Source organism: Esox lucius, chromosome 2 (genome assembly GCF_011004845.1).
Source record: "Esox lucius isolate fEsoLuc1 chromosome 2, fEsoLuc1.pri, whole genome shotgun sequence".
Taxonomy (NCBI): Eukaryota; Metazoa; Chordata; class Actinopteri; order Esociformes; family Esocidae; genus Esox; species Esox lucius.
This window is the reverse complement of record NC_047570.1, coordinates 13447553-13464174: the sequence shown is the minus strand read 5'-3', so window position 1 is coordinate 13464174 and position 16622 is coordinate 13447553. Positions and strand designations below refer to the sequence as shown.

At 41.1% G+C, this 16622-nt stretch overlaps 1 long non-coding RNA gene across 4 annotated transcripts in view; it reads left to right on the top strand.

Annotated features, from left to right (window-relative positions):
* Window positions 1-248: 248 nt before the first annotated feature.
* The window catches only part of LOC105015476, an 82093-nt gene continuing 65719 nt past the window's right edge, over window positions 249-16622 (top strand). For 3 of the 4 annotated variants that reach the window (XR_004576459.1, XR_828373.4, XR_004576461.1), the window contains exons 1-2: window positions 249-364; window positions 8408-8478. This is a non-coding gene — a long non-coding RNA (uncharacterized LOC105015476). The remainder of the gene's footprint in view (window positions 365-8407; window positions 8479-16622) is intronic. The other variant, XR_004576458.1, reaches the window with a different exon arrangement.

Below are 16622 nucleotides of genomic sequence, written 5' to 3'. Positions count from 1 at the left end.
TCTGAGCCTGGTCCCTCTCTAGGTTTCTTCCTAAATATTCGGCCTTCTTAGGGAGTTTTTCCTAGCCACTGAAATTCATCAATACTGTTGTTTGCTCCTTGGGGTTTAAAGCCGGGTGTTTTGTAGAAGCACTTTGTGACAACTGCTGATGTAAAAAGGGCTTTATAAATACATTTGATTGATTGATTGATTGGAATCATGTTTATTCATGATGTTTGACATCAGGTCGACATCAGAGAAGACCTAAGCATGACGTGAAAAACTCACCATGTGGCCTTAACCGTTGCTTCATGACCAGTGTTTCCCTACTTAGGCAAGTTGTTGAAACATGCGTTCACGTCCAACTACAACAGTTGGATATCAGGTAGGTTTTTTTCATTATATCATTTCATTGTTATTTTTTTTACCCGTTAAAAACTCCTGCTATGTGTCTAATTCTCTCTGGATATTATTAATGATTTGCTTATTTATCCGCTGCGACATGAACAATCACAAGCCATTTCCGGGAAATTATGCAAGCTTCTCGGCTACTAAAGGGATTTGAGACACGATAATAAAGATAAGAAGGAACCATTAAGAATTTTTGTTCTGTTAATTAAAGGCAAGAGGATTAGTAACAACACAAAAACAACACGCACGGCAAATGGGTAGACAGGCTGAGGCTTCGATAATGTTCCATGCCGGTAATAAAATGGGCCTTCCGTCGCTGCTGTGATCAAACAAGATCTTCTGGAAGCAAAAATAAAAATTGTCATTCCAGATGTGTAAATAACTTAGGGGATCAATTCAATCAAAGCTACATTGCAGTACTTACGGCGTAGCTCTCTTTCCAAAACTTACCAACTGGTCTTCGGTAGTATATAAAACAAAAAAGGAGAATTACTGCCAGGGCGACTACCAGGCATGCTTTGACTTTTTAGAAGTGTGTAGAAAATATATGAATACACTATTTGAGCAAATAAGGCAGAGGCAGTTGAAAGATAGAGCAGGATAATTGTGCACCTACATTGAATTCACTTGTAATGCAATTTTAGCATTCTGAGAATCCATGTGTTCCCTGTTTCTGGGAGGGGAAGGGACGCAAAGTGGCGATTAAAATATGCATCATCCCACTGAAACAGAATCCTAATCCTGCCCAGCTGACGCTGCTATAAGAGTACAGCTTCTGGCTGCTTAAGGAAGCCTCACAGAGTCTAGCTATTTAAAGTGGGCCTGCTCTCTGTGTCGTCTGCGTGTCACATGGATGGATGGAATTGCCACTAGAACATCACTGTAACATTAACAGGCTGGCCATTGAATACCCCCAATGTTCAGCAATAATGTTTACACGATGACCACCCCCAGTGTGGGATTGGTGTACAGTAGCCGCTCTGTGATATTGCGCGTGAAAAGGCTGAATGCAGTAAAACTCATGCTTGTGTACTCTGCTTGGAATGCTTTCTCCCTGCCAGAGAGGGGTTGGAGGTGATGGTTGGTGTTAGAGTATTATACTTTTAAAATGGCCTCTGTTAGAATGGGGTTACCCTATCAGGACGTATTAAGTGGTTGGTGTTTGATATGTCAAATTTCAAGAGCAACATGGAATAGAGCACCATGGCTGACGTGTAATGGGTTCATGAATGTGTAGGTTCCCATACTGCATGGCCTCTAGATGTTTTTTCCATAATGGAGTCTGTACCAAGGGATGCAGTGTGACCTATCTGACAGACAGACAGGCTATTGAATCATATGGATAGGCCCTAGCTTTAGGCTCTTAAACACGACCAAATATACTGTCTCTATATGAACAGATGGACTGTCTCCACAGGAACAAATAGACTTAATCCTTTTGAACCAGCTAGTCTGTCTACTTGTGACCCAATAGACTGTACCATGCTAAACAGTAGACTTTCCATGAGAACCAGTATACTGCCCTTCTAGGACCACTGTGGGGTGTCTATCTTACTATAGTCCAGAACAATCAGAGGACAGCCTCGGGCCCAGAGGTCAGCATAGCTATGACCACTCCTAATCATTATCATTCACTAATCACTTTCCTCTTCTCTCTCAAGAGCCATTCACATGATAAGTGCACGAATGGAATTTCGCTGGAGAAATACGCACTAGTGCTTTCCTAATCATCAGCGCCCAGCAAACTGGCGAGCACCACCCGAAAATACCGTCCAGTCGCTGCATTCAAAATTCAAATAATTTGAACTTCTACTCCTAAAGTGAAACCAATCGGATTACAGTGTGTAGTCCAGTTATTTTATTTACCAAATGGTGGAGAAGCTGGTTTAGTGTATCTGAGTTCCCAGAGCTGTACAACACGTCCATAAATGCATACTATACTGCTAAAAAGGCATCTGCATGGGGAAAAATTGAGGTTCAGATGGGGCTTCCATGTTAGTAAAAGTATAGCAGTACTGTAGTAAGAGTTTAAGTTATTGATTTGTAGGCTACTTTATTTATATTCCTGGCCATGCTAAATAATGAATGAGGGCTAGTACAGTATAGTAGCTAACTATTGTCAACAGATACTGCATTGTGCCCTACATTGCGTTGTGCGAAGCGCATACTGCGTATCATGTGAACAGCCCTTTACTGTCTGTCTTCCCTGCCCATTTTTTTAGATAACTGACACAACCAGATTTTTTTTTAAATGCTAGCTAACTGACACAGTCAGAGATTAATTGAAATGCTGGCTAACGGACACAATCTGAGATTAAGATAAATGCTGGCTAACTGACACAAGCATAAATAAATTGAAATGCCGGCTAACGGACACAAGTGGAGATTCATTGAAATGCTAGCTAACTGACACAATCAGAATTGCTAGCTAAGTGGCACAAACACAGATACATTGCATTACAGACGACACACAGACTGTAAGAAATTGCTGCTTCCGGGGTGGCCGCCTCTCTCACTCATGATGTCATGGCTAAATGAAGTTCCCACACTGACAGGCGCTTAGGGGGCTGTGCTTGGGCTGACATATGAGATTGCAGCTATATGATGCGCTCAGAGGTGACCTTGGCATTTGAGAGGTTAATAGTCCAAGGCTGAGGCTGGGGCTTTTCTGCTTGTTCAAGGCTGATTGATACGTAAAATTGATTTTGCATTAGTTAGCATAATGACATAGACTGGTTTAGATGATCTCGGGCAGTTTGGTTATTGACAGTGAATAGCTAATGAAAATTTAACATGGAGAGCTGTGTTTGCTGACCCTTGGAAACGAAGGGCTGATTACAGATGAAATAGGATGTTCGCCCAAGCTGCCCAATGGAGGATTTCATCAACTTCCACTGATGACAACGCTCCAGACTGGCTGGAGGTTGGAAATTAATGTGCTGTGAGTCACACCAACCCTTCCGAACTGATAATGGCTTTGTGAAGGACAAAAAAGATGTCTAAACTGAAACTCCATTTGGCAAACGGGAGTATCAGATTAAAAAAAGGAGAGAGAGAGGGGAAAAACACATTATGATGAAGGGGCATTAATGATGTTTTGCATGGAGGCTCTGAATAGAGGATGCTTAGCAGATTTTAATTTCTCAGATGGATTTTGGAATGGGGCAACAAAGACGTGCAATAGTGTTTAATAGATTTTTATTTATAGCCTGTGGTTTTGTGGGTGTTAAAACATATTAGAACAGAAAGAAAGAGTGATGTGGTGCTTTCTCTCCATTCTTTTACTTACACTTTTAATAGTGGCAGCTGAGCTGCCACCAACCTAAAGGAAACAAAACCTTGGTGTGTGTGTGTGTGTGCGTGTGTGTTAGGTCTTACTGAACTCATGGGGACCAAATATCCCAATGATTATTGTAAAACCAGAAACAATTGGCCTCATTGGGACCTTTTGCCGGTCCCTGTGAGGCAAAAGTAAATTTCCGGCTCAGGGTTTAGGTTTAAGGTCTAACTTACAATTGATTTTATAGTTAGAATTGGGATTTCTTTAAGGTCCAGGCATTGTTGGTTAAGTTTAGGGTTATGGTTAGGCATTACAGCTAGGTAAAGTTTAGACATAAATGTTACTTTATTCAGGTTAGGGTTAGGTCTAGGGTTAAGATTAAGGCAAGGGAGCATGCAATTTCAATTTTCTGGTCCCCATGAGGGTAGCTGTACAAACCTAATATAAGAATATAAATCATTAGCATTTCACAATTTGATTCTATGAGGCATTTTGGTGTTTACCTGCCCTGAAACCAGATTTCATGTTGGGCACAATGCTTTTTATGGTTTCATTACACAATCATGGTATTTAGATTTTTACAGTGTATTTAGTGCATTTTGTCAGTGCCGGTTCCAGGCATAAGCAATTGCTTAGGGCCCCTGATCACTAGGGGGCCTCTGACTGCTAGGTAGCCCCTGACTGATAGGGGTGAGCGGGCCCCAAATCCAATTTTGCTTAGGGCCCCCAAAAGGCCAGAGCTGGCACTGCCTATTATTCTCTGAGGAACAGTCTGATCCTGTGCCTGGGAAGGGAAACATGTTGGTGTAGATGAACAGCTGTATTTTTCTTATAGAAGATAGAGCGTTATTGAAATCCTATTTACACCTGGACTGTGGGTAGCCCTCTCCATTTAAGTGGTCTTAATTTCCCTGACATTTGAATGAATGTCAGAAAGGCTTGCACTTCTCTCCAGGAAAGGAATGGCTGCTTAGCTGGAACAGCTGGCATAGAGTGCTTGTCAATGTGCCACAACTGATTGCGCCTGGCCCTCCACAGCTCTCCTTTAGCCTTTTTCAAAAGCATTGGAAAACAGTGTAGGATGATAGATCCCCCTACATCCCGCAATCCCATCTCTGCTGGTGCACAATGAGTAAAAATGGATGCGCATTTTGTCTCCCCACCACACCGAGAGGGGAGGGCTATCTGGGAAAGAGTGTCTGATCATGGAGCATGACTCGGTTAATGATAAAGTTGCTGAGGAGCAGGGCAAAGAAGGAGATGACTTAATCCTGCAGTAGTGGGGTCAGGTGGGCGGTGTGGTTCAGGAGTGAAGTCAGGTGGCCAGTAGTGAGATGCCTCTCCAGTGAGCAGGGAGCACACCCCACCCTGGACACACATTTATGAAAAATGATTAGGCTATGACTAATTGCCCATTTAGTGTCGCGGAAAGTTGTTAAACAGACCATTGGCTTTTAATACCTAAAGTAAGGAGTGGGATTAATTAAGCAGAAATGTATTCTCCTCCCTGCCAAGTCCCTCTTCTTACCCTCTCTAAAAACACTGTGATGGAGCTTTTCAGACTGGACCTTTGGGAAATAGCTGGTAATGGTTTGAGAATGGATCTCCACTTTTCATTCACCAGTCCAGTCAGTGTGAGAGGATGAATGAGGGAAATTAGTACTGTGCCACTGAAACTAAAAAGATATAAGAAGCAGAAAAAGTGGATGCAAAGGATATATTGTTATCCAGATCCAGCTCTCTTTCCCTGTAATCATAATCCATGAATTTTTATAGTAGCAGATCGAGTACTATGCAGAATGCATCCTTTTTGGACTTAATGACACTGGTGTACAGTGCAGACTAGCAATAGCTTGAGAGAACAGAGAATGTGATACACATAACTGCTTCAAAGAACCAGGCTCCACAGTGAATACTTAGAAGAGCATTTTACAGTATGTAAGAATGAACACAGGGCAGCTGGGCTAAGATATATGGCATAGAATGAGGAAACAGATGATTGAGCTGAATATCATGGTGTGATACATTAAAAGTTCCTTTCAGGCTATGCATTATCTGTCCCTCTCTCCCTCTCTTGCCTAGAATAATGATTTGTTAACGTCAGTACTATTTTATACTTTAAGCGGTATGCCTTCTACAATGTAATTATTTAGTTTACAATGTGAAGTAAATCTATATGATTCAATTATCAGATCCATTCCTGCAGTCAAGGCATTAATTGATATGGCTTGTATTCCGATTAATTTAGGGTCAGATTACTTTTTAATAGCCTTTGATCATTACTTTGTACGGTCATGAGTTATGCATTGATATTTAATATTATTGCACTACATCCTTTCATTTAACAAGGTAGGAGTCTTGTAGTGCAAGTCTTTTTGTACAGGCTTTGTTGTTGTGTTGTGGTTATTGACCTTGGAGTTAATTCAGCCTAACACTGACAGCTTGCTTTGCTCTTTTAAGATACTTTGTAGATGGGGTCTCTGCCCTAATTTGAATAGTCCCTTTTCTTGTCACACTGTCAAAGACCATTATGAGGCACTTTCACACACCCACAATGGAATGGTGACACAGTAAATGTTTCAAAGTGTCCAAAAAGCTTGGTTGTTGCTCCTTCATCATTATACAAACTTAGGTAGAAGATAAAAGAATGTACGTCTTTTTTAAATAATCAATACTTGATTGTTAAGTGTCTGTTGCACGTATAATAACATCGATCTAACTACTCTATGTTTCTTGGCATCTAGCGAGGTTGGCCCCTCAGTGCTTCTCACTGTGCAGGTGGTAAATCCTAGCTGGAGACATGGGAGATCAGTCAGTCAGCCTGGAGATTTACGCCTGACATGCTGTTAAACCCCCTAGTCTAACACTCAGGGTGGCATAGGGCTGGAAGCCAAACACAAGCCCAGACCCACAGAACCATTTAACCGCTGTGGTTTATGGGTCTTATAGGGGCATCAGGCTAAGGCCGGGACACACAAGCAGCTGAGAGCATTGATTGACCACTTCACTAGAATACCCTTAAAAAATTGTTCTATAATGCTATTACTTAGAGATGCTTTTTGAATACCTTTCCCTAAAGGGACTTTCCTCGGCAAAGTGTGATAGTACAGTGCTTGCTGTGGAGACCATGTTTACTACGATCAGGGTTATTTTAATGTGTACTTTATGATTGTATTAGCCTGTCACCCGACTGGGATATTGGTGTATGTACTGTGTTTGGCTACAGACACAGACTGTCGCAGGTAATCATTTGCTAATTATGTTTAATGTTATTTTTTTTTGTTTGTTTATTCTTCCTGTTCTACTGAAGCACGATGACTTACTAAAATCCCAAAGCTATTAATCTTTAAACATACCTCTGTGCGATGTAGTCATCCAGCCACCCAGAGAGTGTAAGCCGGAACCTGACATTTGACTAATTGCTCTCATTTGGGAATGATCTCTGCTCTGATGTATTGGCGATGCACAGCAGCGTCAAAACAACACGCAGGAACTCCTGTCAGACCGTGCGCCGGCGTTACTCCCTGAATCCTGGAGGAACTGCTAAAACCACCCAATTACACAAATCATAACTGCGTTAATTATATAAGAAAAGAGCAGAGAAGGTGAAAAGTGTGGAACCAGGCCCTGCTGGTGTCTCCAGTAATTATTGCAATCATTGGTTTTTTCAGGGAGAGTCTCTCTAGGGACCAGCCTTGTCTCTGGGTGTATCAATGAATAGCAATTCTAATCCATACTACAATCAATCACCTGGCTGTAACATCTGATATTGCAGAAAAGACGGCCACACTGCTCCCCGTCTGTCGTCTCCTCCTCTATAAGAGCCCTGTTTGAGTGACTCTTACCTGTCCTTGGCCCCTTGTCAATCACTTGATGTTTGATGAAGTGCTCAATGATGGCCTCCAGAGCTGGAATGGAGGACACATTAAAGTCAGAGAACACAGTGAAGTAGATAATGTCACATAGATAAGGACAGGTAGGTTTGTATAGGAAAAGTAGAAGCAAGCAATGGGGAAAGCCCTCATCTTGAATACTGTATGAAAATAGGGGCCACTTGGGGAAGTGCATTGTACATACAACCTGTCTTCATCATAATTTAACTCTTATTTGTTGGTTGTACTAAACTGTCAGTAATGCTTTGCCCTACTGGCCTATACCTGTAAATGGCATGAAAATGCTGACAGTCTGCCAAAGTAGAGCTGCCTGGAAAGAACTGCTGCCTGCGTCTTCTTAAAATTGTACTGTGCTTTGTCAGAATTAGAGTTGCCCACCTGCACTTACTGCAGCTGCACTTTGCTGTTCTGGGCATTTATATTCTTGAGTCATCTAGTCCCATGGGCCTATTGAAAATTAATTTAGTAGTGGTTTTCTGTTAGTGGAATTGACTGTGTATTTAGGTCTTCCAGGTTCCCCTGCATTTCAGTCAGGTCTAATATAGAAAGTATACTGGCAAACAGACCCCCATACATACCATAGCTGTTTATTTGTCATCCATTTTCATCTCCTACTGAAAGTCAAGGACATTCCATGGGGACTTTGTATCTATTCTTTGTTGCAGTTATATAGTTTTTTGATCAAGTAGCCTAATCATGGAACTGTTGCTCAGCTGCTGAATGTAAAAAGATGCATGATTTCTGAGCAATTTCATGGAATATGTAACTTGTATGCATTTGTATGGCTGATAATTGTAGCAGGCGCTGAGGGTTCATAGACGCAATCATCTTTCTCTCTCCACAGGAAATGGCTTCTGCAAATGATTCTCCACTTTTCTCTCTTCGTGCCTATCCCGTGTCGTGAATGCACTGCAGGTGATTTTTCTTGAATTGTCAATCAGAGAAGGTACTTCCTGTAACTTTTAAATTAATTTCAAAGATTTTGTTTTGCATGTCTTAAGAAACGCTATGGAAATAAGAATAGCATTTTTTAAATATGTGATACATATGGATATTAATTATACAGTGGGGAGAACAAGTATTTGATACACTGCCAATTTCCAGGTTTTCCTACTTACAAAGCATGTAGAAGTCTGTAATTTTTATCATAGGTACACTTCAACTGTGAGAGATGGAATCTAAAACAAAATTCTAGAATATCACATTGTATGATTTTTTCATAATTAATTAGCATTTTATTGCATGAAGTATTTGATCACCTACCAACCAGTAGATTAACTGCACCGGTTTGAATTTGTTACCTGTATAAAAGTCCACACATTCAATTATATTATTTTATTTCACTAGGCCAGTCAACTAAATTGAATAGTAAAATTCAATAATATGGTGCCTGCAAATACTGGATTAACCTGAACTAATGCTGCTTGAAAATGGATTAGGTCTACGGAACAGTTTATGTAGTTCGTCAACGATAGATATTGCAAAGGCAGGTGTTTTACAAATTGCAGGACCTGTTCTCTCTGATTAGAAATCCACATAAATATCTCAATGTCTTTTGAAAAAGTGCTGCAGTGCTCACTGTGTCTGTGTTACAAACATGTTACAGGGGTTTGTCAAGGCCGATTAGGGCTTGAGTCAACCTGGAAGTACTTTTCAGGTGGTAGCATCACTGCTCAGCCTTAACAACCCAGATTCAGGTCTTCATTGGGACATTACGGCTAGTGGATAGAGAGAAAGTTGAAATGTGTGTAAACTATTTGTTGACCAGGTATTTATAAATGGAAAAAAATGGAATGGAAAAAACATTGCATGAAGACTATCTCTAGTCAAGCGGAATAGTGTTACAGCTCAAAGCAGGGACTAACACCACAACCATTTCTAGAATCCAAAGGCTGTACCAAGAACTGCCTCAGAGATGAGGCCTACAAATGTATATAATGTTCATGGAGACTCCAGAGAGTCTTTTGGTGTATTATTGTGGGACAGACTAGTGGTTTATGCAGCAGGTTCACAATGGAGCAACAGGAGAAGGGGGAAGCAGATAGTGGAATATTCCACAGGAGGTCAATGACGAGGCCCATATGGGACCAGGGAGGTTGTTTGAATGATGCAGAGTAAACAATGCCTCACTCTGGTCAGGTCAGCAGGTGACAGGAAAGAGTAGAGGTGGAAAGAAGATATGCCTTTGCAGAAAAGAGATTAACACAAAGACAGACATGTGCAAACAACAAAATTGTCCACAGCAGACCTCTGTGAGGAGACATTTATCTTGTCTCTGCACCAGGATCTCCAAGTCTGTCCTTTAAAGCGTATAAGAATGCTTGCTGATTGAATGCTACCAAAAACCTTTAAAGACAAACCCCTTGCTTAAAGACTGAAATCCTACGGATTGACCAACCTGTTTGAGTGTGGGAAATTATATCTGGATGCTACTGCCGTAAATGACATCCCTGAACCATGAACTCTTGGCCGATGGAAAGTCATAATGAAACCCAGAGATAGAATGTCTGAGATGTACACCTGTTGGCATCTTACCACCACTGCCAGCCAATCACTAAGATAGGAAAATAACCTGTGCCCCTGCACCTCATCAGTACCAAGGCTTCCTCGACCAACTTCAAAAAGATGAGATTGCCTGAATGGTAGGATTAAATACTTGAAGACTACAGACCCTGTAGTATATATTTCTTGTGCTGGGGTTTATATTGTACATAAATTGCAAGGATGTGTTCACCATATTGTTAATTGTAAACTTTTTGCTGTCACCATAGTAACTGGCAAATTGTGACTTTCTTAAATTTACAGCAATGGAGAAACCTTTTGAGGACCAGTATGCTAGAATGAAACAATGTCCCACCTTACAACGCAAGAAACCACAAAAAAAGTATATGGAAAAAGTTGAAAACTTAATGCTCAAAACGTTTTTTATGTAGTGCTTCTGTCTATAACTGTAACTTAATGGCAGGTCATTGAAGTGAAATTCTCCGCCTCAGAAATTACGGTAACTCATTTTATTCTGCAAAAGAATTAGAAGTTGCTGACTAACTGAAATGAATTGTTTGTTGTGATGCTTCATTCCTATTTCATTGGGATTGTATAGTATATGCAGTACTCAGCTGAGTTCTGCACTGCCTGTGGTTTTAGAATTGGATGGAATGTTCTGATGTTTGTTTGTTTGTCCCTTTATTTTGTGTCTATTTTCTTCTGATGCACACCAACAGATTCAGTTCAGTTGAATGGGTTCAGGGTTCTTTATATCAAACAGTGATGAGGCTGTCAAAACCACGATTGGGTAGGGTGGCACAGTGTTTTTTTTTCTTCTGCCATTCGACTAATATGTTGAAATTGTGGTTAACTTGCTTCTCTTATTTTTCACTTTCCTTTTTTGTTTTGTTTAAGTCATAATTTGAATATCAGATTTTTTTATGGTAAAAATGTTGTCTCTTACTGTGTGCTGAATTTTTAGAATTGTAATATCTATACAATCTATACACCAGAGCTCAGCTACAGTGGGGCAAAAACGTATTTAGTCAGCCACCAATTATGCAAGTTCTCCCACTTAAAAAGATGAGAGAGGCCTGTCATTTTCATCATAGGTACACTTTAACTATGAGAGACAAAATGAGAAAAAAAATCCAGAAAATCACAGTGTAGGATTTTTTATGAATTTATTGGTAAATTCCTCAGTAAAATAAATATTTGGTTTCCTACAAACAAGCAAGATTTCTGGCTCTCACAGACCTGTAACTACTTCTTTAAGAGGCTCCTTTGTCCTCCACTCGTTAGCTGTATTAATGGCACCTGTTTGAACTTGTTATCAGTATAAAAGACACCTGTCCACAACCTCAAACAGTCACACTCCAAACTCCACTATGCCCAAGACCAAAGAGCTGTCAAAGGACACCAGAAACAAAATTGTAGACCTGCACCAGGCTGTGAAGACTGAATCTGCAATAGGTAAGCAGCTTGATGTGAAGAAATCAACTGTGGGAGCAATTATAAGAAAATGGAAGACATACAAGGCCACTGATAATCTCCCTCGATCCGGGGCTCCATGCAAGATCTCACCCCGTGGGGTCAAAATTATCACAAGAACGGTGAGCAAAAATCCCAGAACCACACGGGGGGACCTAGTGAATGACCTGCAGAGAGCTGGGACCATAGTAACAAAGGCTACCATCAGTAACACACTACGCCGCCAGGGACTCAAATCCTGCAGTGCCAGACGAGTCCCCCTGCTTAAGCCAGTACATGTCCAGGCCCGTCTGAGGTTTGCTAGAGAGCATTTGGATGGTCCAGAAGAGGATTGGGAGAATGTCATATGGTCAGATGAAACCAAAATATAACATTTTGGTAAAAACTCAACTCGTCGTGTTTGGAGGAGAAAGATTGCTGAGTTGCATCCAAAGAACACCATACGTACTGTGAAGCATGGGGTGGAAACATCATGCTTTGGGGCTGTTTTTCTGCAATGGGACCATGACGACTGATCCGTGTAAAGGAACGAATGAATGGGGCCATGTATTGTGAGATTTTGAGTGAAAACCTCCTTCCATCAGCAAGGGCATTGAAGATGAAACGTGACTGGGTCTTTCAGCTTGACAATGATCCCAAACACACCGCCCGGGCAAAGAAGGAGTGGCTTCGTAAGAAGCATTTCAAGGTCCTGGAGTGGCCTAGCCAGTCACCAGATCTCAACCCCATAGAAAATCTTTGGAGGGCGTGTTGCCCAGCGACAGCCCCAAAACATCACTGCTCTAGAGGAGATCTGCATGGAGGAATGGGCCAAAATACCAGCAACAGTGTGTGAAAACCTTGTGAAGACTTACAGAAAACATTTGACCTCTGTCATTGCCAACAAAGTGTATATAACAAAGTATTGAGATTAACTTTTGTTATTGAACGAATACTTATTTTCCACCATCATTTACCAATAAATTCATAAAAAATCCTACAATGTGATTTTCTGGGTTTTTTTTCTTCTCGTTTTGTCTCTCATAGTTGAAGTGTACCTATGATGAAAATTACAGGCCTCTCTCATCTTTTTAAATCAGAGAACTTGCACAATTGGTGGCTGACTGAATACTTTTTTGCCCCACTGTATGGCCTTCATTAGCTGTGAAAGTCTAATCTTATCTGTGACTGCTCCGGGGCTATTCATTAATCACTCAGAGCCCAATCAAATGGTGAATGATGCTGGGTGTGGCCTTGTCCAGTTCCCACCTGCATAGATCTAGTACTTGATTGTGGTTGTAAAAAACATGCCCACCTCCCTATAGCCCTTATGTGTGTTTTGGTGAATGCTTTTCCTTACTCCTAGATGTTTCTTAGGGCACATCTTTCTAACTGTTGGATTTATCATACAATGATAAATGAATTGGACATAGTTTAGGGGCTCTGAATTTGGTGGCTGCTTGCTGACACATTGCAATGTCTTTGTTCTTGTTGGACCAACATTTCAGTCTCAATTATTATCTCTTCACTGGTGAGTAGAGTAGACATGTGTCTTGCAGTGACTGAGTGCCAAATTCAAAGATGTCACCAATTGGAATGGGTGGGCGGCAGAGGGGCTTGGTCGAGATGAGGAGGAGGAGGATGGAGGGAGTGAGGGAATATAAATAGTTTTTTCTGGTAGCAGCAGGAAATAAATGACACAGAGATGAAACAAATCATCCCTCAGTAGCCCCAGCCGTTAGCCAATCCATAGTAATCAGTGTGACTGTATTGAGCTCTCCACTTCATGGACCCTTACCAATCAGCAAAGAAAACACAGATCCGTCATCCATTTTCTTCAGCTCACTGAAGGAATCAAGGGACCTTTAAACTGAGAGGAAGAGAGAGACAGAGTGGCTGGGGCTGGAGTGTGTGTTTTGTGTTGGAGTGTGTGTTTTGTGTTACAGTGTCACATCATGTTTAGATTGTCTAAAAATTCAAGTCAACTATTTGCATAGTGATACATGGAATACATGTTGCTTACACCAGTGTAACAGAGCTAATTTGTGGGCTTGTGATCATTGAAACAGAAACAGTGCCCTCTAGGCAGTGATTAGAGCATTGATCAGGGTGATGCCAGGCAATAAAATGGATCTGCTGTCGACGTCAAATCAAGTCCTGTGACTGAATCTGTTCTAAAACCCGGAACCCTCTGCAATACACCCCCAAAACAATATTCGACCCGGTTCAATAAACCATAAAGCCTAACCTAGCTTAGAACTTGAAAAGGGTTTTGGGCAATGTTTTAAAACCAGAGAAAAAGGACTGTCACAACATGTAATCCACAGTCTTTGGAAGAAGGCTCCTTGACATATGAACCTAATGGCCGGTTGATTAGGTGCATAACCCTGTTCACAGAAAGGGCTTGCGCAGAGTGACAGGGAGTCCCGTGGCCGTGGAATGCTATATAAAGCAGGTCGACAGGCATCAAAACAAGTGATCTAAGTGACTTTGAGTGTGGCATGATAGTTGATGCCAAATGCATCCGTTCCAGTGTCTCAGAAATGGTGCCATCGTGGGTTTTCCGGCACAACAGTTTCCGGGGTTTACAAAGAAATGGTGTAACAAAGAAAAAACCTTCAGTCAACTTCGGCCCTGTGGGTAAAAACAGCTTGTTGATGAGAGAGGTCAAAAGAGAATGGCAAAAACCATGCAAGCTAATAGACTGGCACAAACAGGCAAATGACTTTGCTGTGCAACAGTGGTGTGAAGAACAGCATGTTGGAACGAGCAACTTGGCAGGGGGATGGGAATAGGTGGGCCAGGGGGCACTGCCTGGCCAAATCGAATTTTGTGCCAGCCTCAAAAACATAACATAAAGATTCTAAATGAATGACATACTAATCAACACTGATATGAAAAGAGCTTTTAAATAAATGATTAGGAAATAATTAAATATGATAAATATTGGCCAGACCACCAGTAACCCCTTATTATTGCATATTGCCAATATATCCCAGCTCAGTGCTGTGTCCGGGCACTTGCAAGCAGTGCGATGTGATCTAAGAACAGATCTCCTTAGCCATGGTATATTGGTAATTTACTACATCCGCTCATGCAATGATGTTTAAGTAGAGCCTATGAAATATGCATATTTCTATGATGATCAGTAGGTGAGTCAACACTAGGCCATTTGCCATGTAGCCAATAATATATAAAATGTACAATCTGTGTGTATACTCTTTTTTTAGCCTTGTCATTAGCCTGCCTAAGCTATAGCCTATTGAAACAATTGAACAGCCTCAGCTGTTCACTTTCCAAGTCAGTGTATATTTCATAGGCAACATGTTTTGATATCATGCTACGTGCCAGCTAGTTTTTTAATATCAAATTATTTAAGGAAGGAAGAATGTGATGTGCTCTTGTGTTGTGTTTAAAATGTGCTGACTATTTTGATTGACAGGTCTTTTGATTGGTGTTTGTGTGTCAAGAGTACGTGCTTGGAGTGAAGCTATAGTCTAACAACAGTGCATGTAATTTAGGTTGCTGCAGAGAGAAATGTAGAAGTGTAGAAATGGAGGCCATCCGTCCTGCTCCAGTTTTGCTCTAATTGATCAACCAAAAGCCATGGGTATGCTCTGTCTGGCATTTCTGCTTCATTCTTCAGATTAATCAGGTTTAGAGTATTTCTGCTTTGATAAACTGCTTCAAATCAAATGTTAGCTTAATTGTTTCAATAAATGCTTAAAAGCCTAAACAGTGGCAGTCAAAATGCTGGATACACAGGGACAAGGGTATTTCTTAATTTTTCTTAATTTTCCACATTGTAGAAAAATAGTGAAGACATCAAATATATGGATTAACACATATGGAAACAAGTATTAACCAAAAACCACATTTCATACTGTGGATTCTTCAAAGTATGCCTTAACAGCTTTGTGTACTCTTGGCATTTTCTCAACCAGCTTTATGAGGTAGTCACCTGGAAGGTTTTTCCAGTAGTCTTGATCGAGTTCCCACATATGTTAAGGACATTTTGGATGCTTTTCCTTCTCTCTGTTGTCCAACTCATCCCAAACCATCTCAATTTGGTTGAGGATGGGTGATCGTGGAAGCAAGGTAATACGATGTTACACCATCAATCTTCTTCTTGGTCATATAGCCCTTGCACATCCTCACACAGGCATAATGAGGGTTTTCTGTATACCAAGCCTACCTTGTCAAACCACAGCTGATTGGCTCAAACATATTAAGAAGAAAATACATTCCACAAGTTCACATTTAACAAGGCACAGCTGTTAATATAAATGCATTCCTGGTGACTAAGCCATGAAGCTGGTTGAAAGAATGGAACGTGTGTGCAAAGCAGTCATCAAGGCAGAGGGTGGATACTTTGAAGAATCTAAAATACTCAGCAACACTTTTTGGTTATGACATGATTCCATCAGTGTTATTTCATAGTTCTGATGCAAGTTTCCAGACAGTCTAGTAGACCAGTAACTAGAGCACTGGGCCAGTAACTGGTTTGAATGCCAAGGTGAAAACTCATTCAGACATAAAATCATTGGCTACCATTAACACGTAATTTGGTACTCTTACAGGGCTATGTCCGTGATTAGAAGCCAGGGGGTTCATGCAGATTGTTGATTGAGAGCTAGTTCCGTACCTGCATTGAGAGCGCAAGTTCAAGGAACTTCACTTGAATGGGCATGTTTGAAATTGAGCTGTAATTGCTTAGGGCATTGAAGTCCAGTTAATTTTTTTTGATAGGTTTGGTGTTATCCAGGCAGTATTCAGAGAATGAATCACAGTCCCTGAACGCATACTCATTCATTATTTTGGTCACGATGGACTGAGAAGTGACAAGCTGAATGTTATGTGTGGTGGGAATAGGGTCAGGAGTAGGTAGGTCACCTCATATTTTTGAGCATTTGAGAGACCTGCAGCTGTGGGCTCAGTATGAAGCACATAGGCAGGTCCTACACAAGGGCTGGACTCAACAGTACAGTACATGCCCTTGATTTTGGATTGGAACCCTCAGAAAAGCTGTTATATTGCTCAATGGTGGGGTAAAGTCAGATGGAAATAGAAAATAGCATCCTGGGGTCCCCCTAAGCATTTGCAAT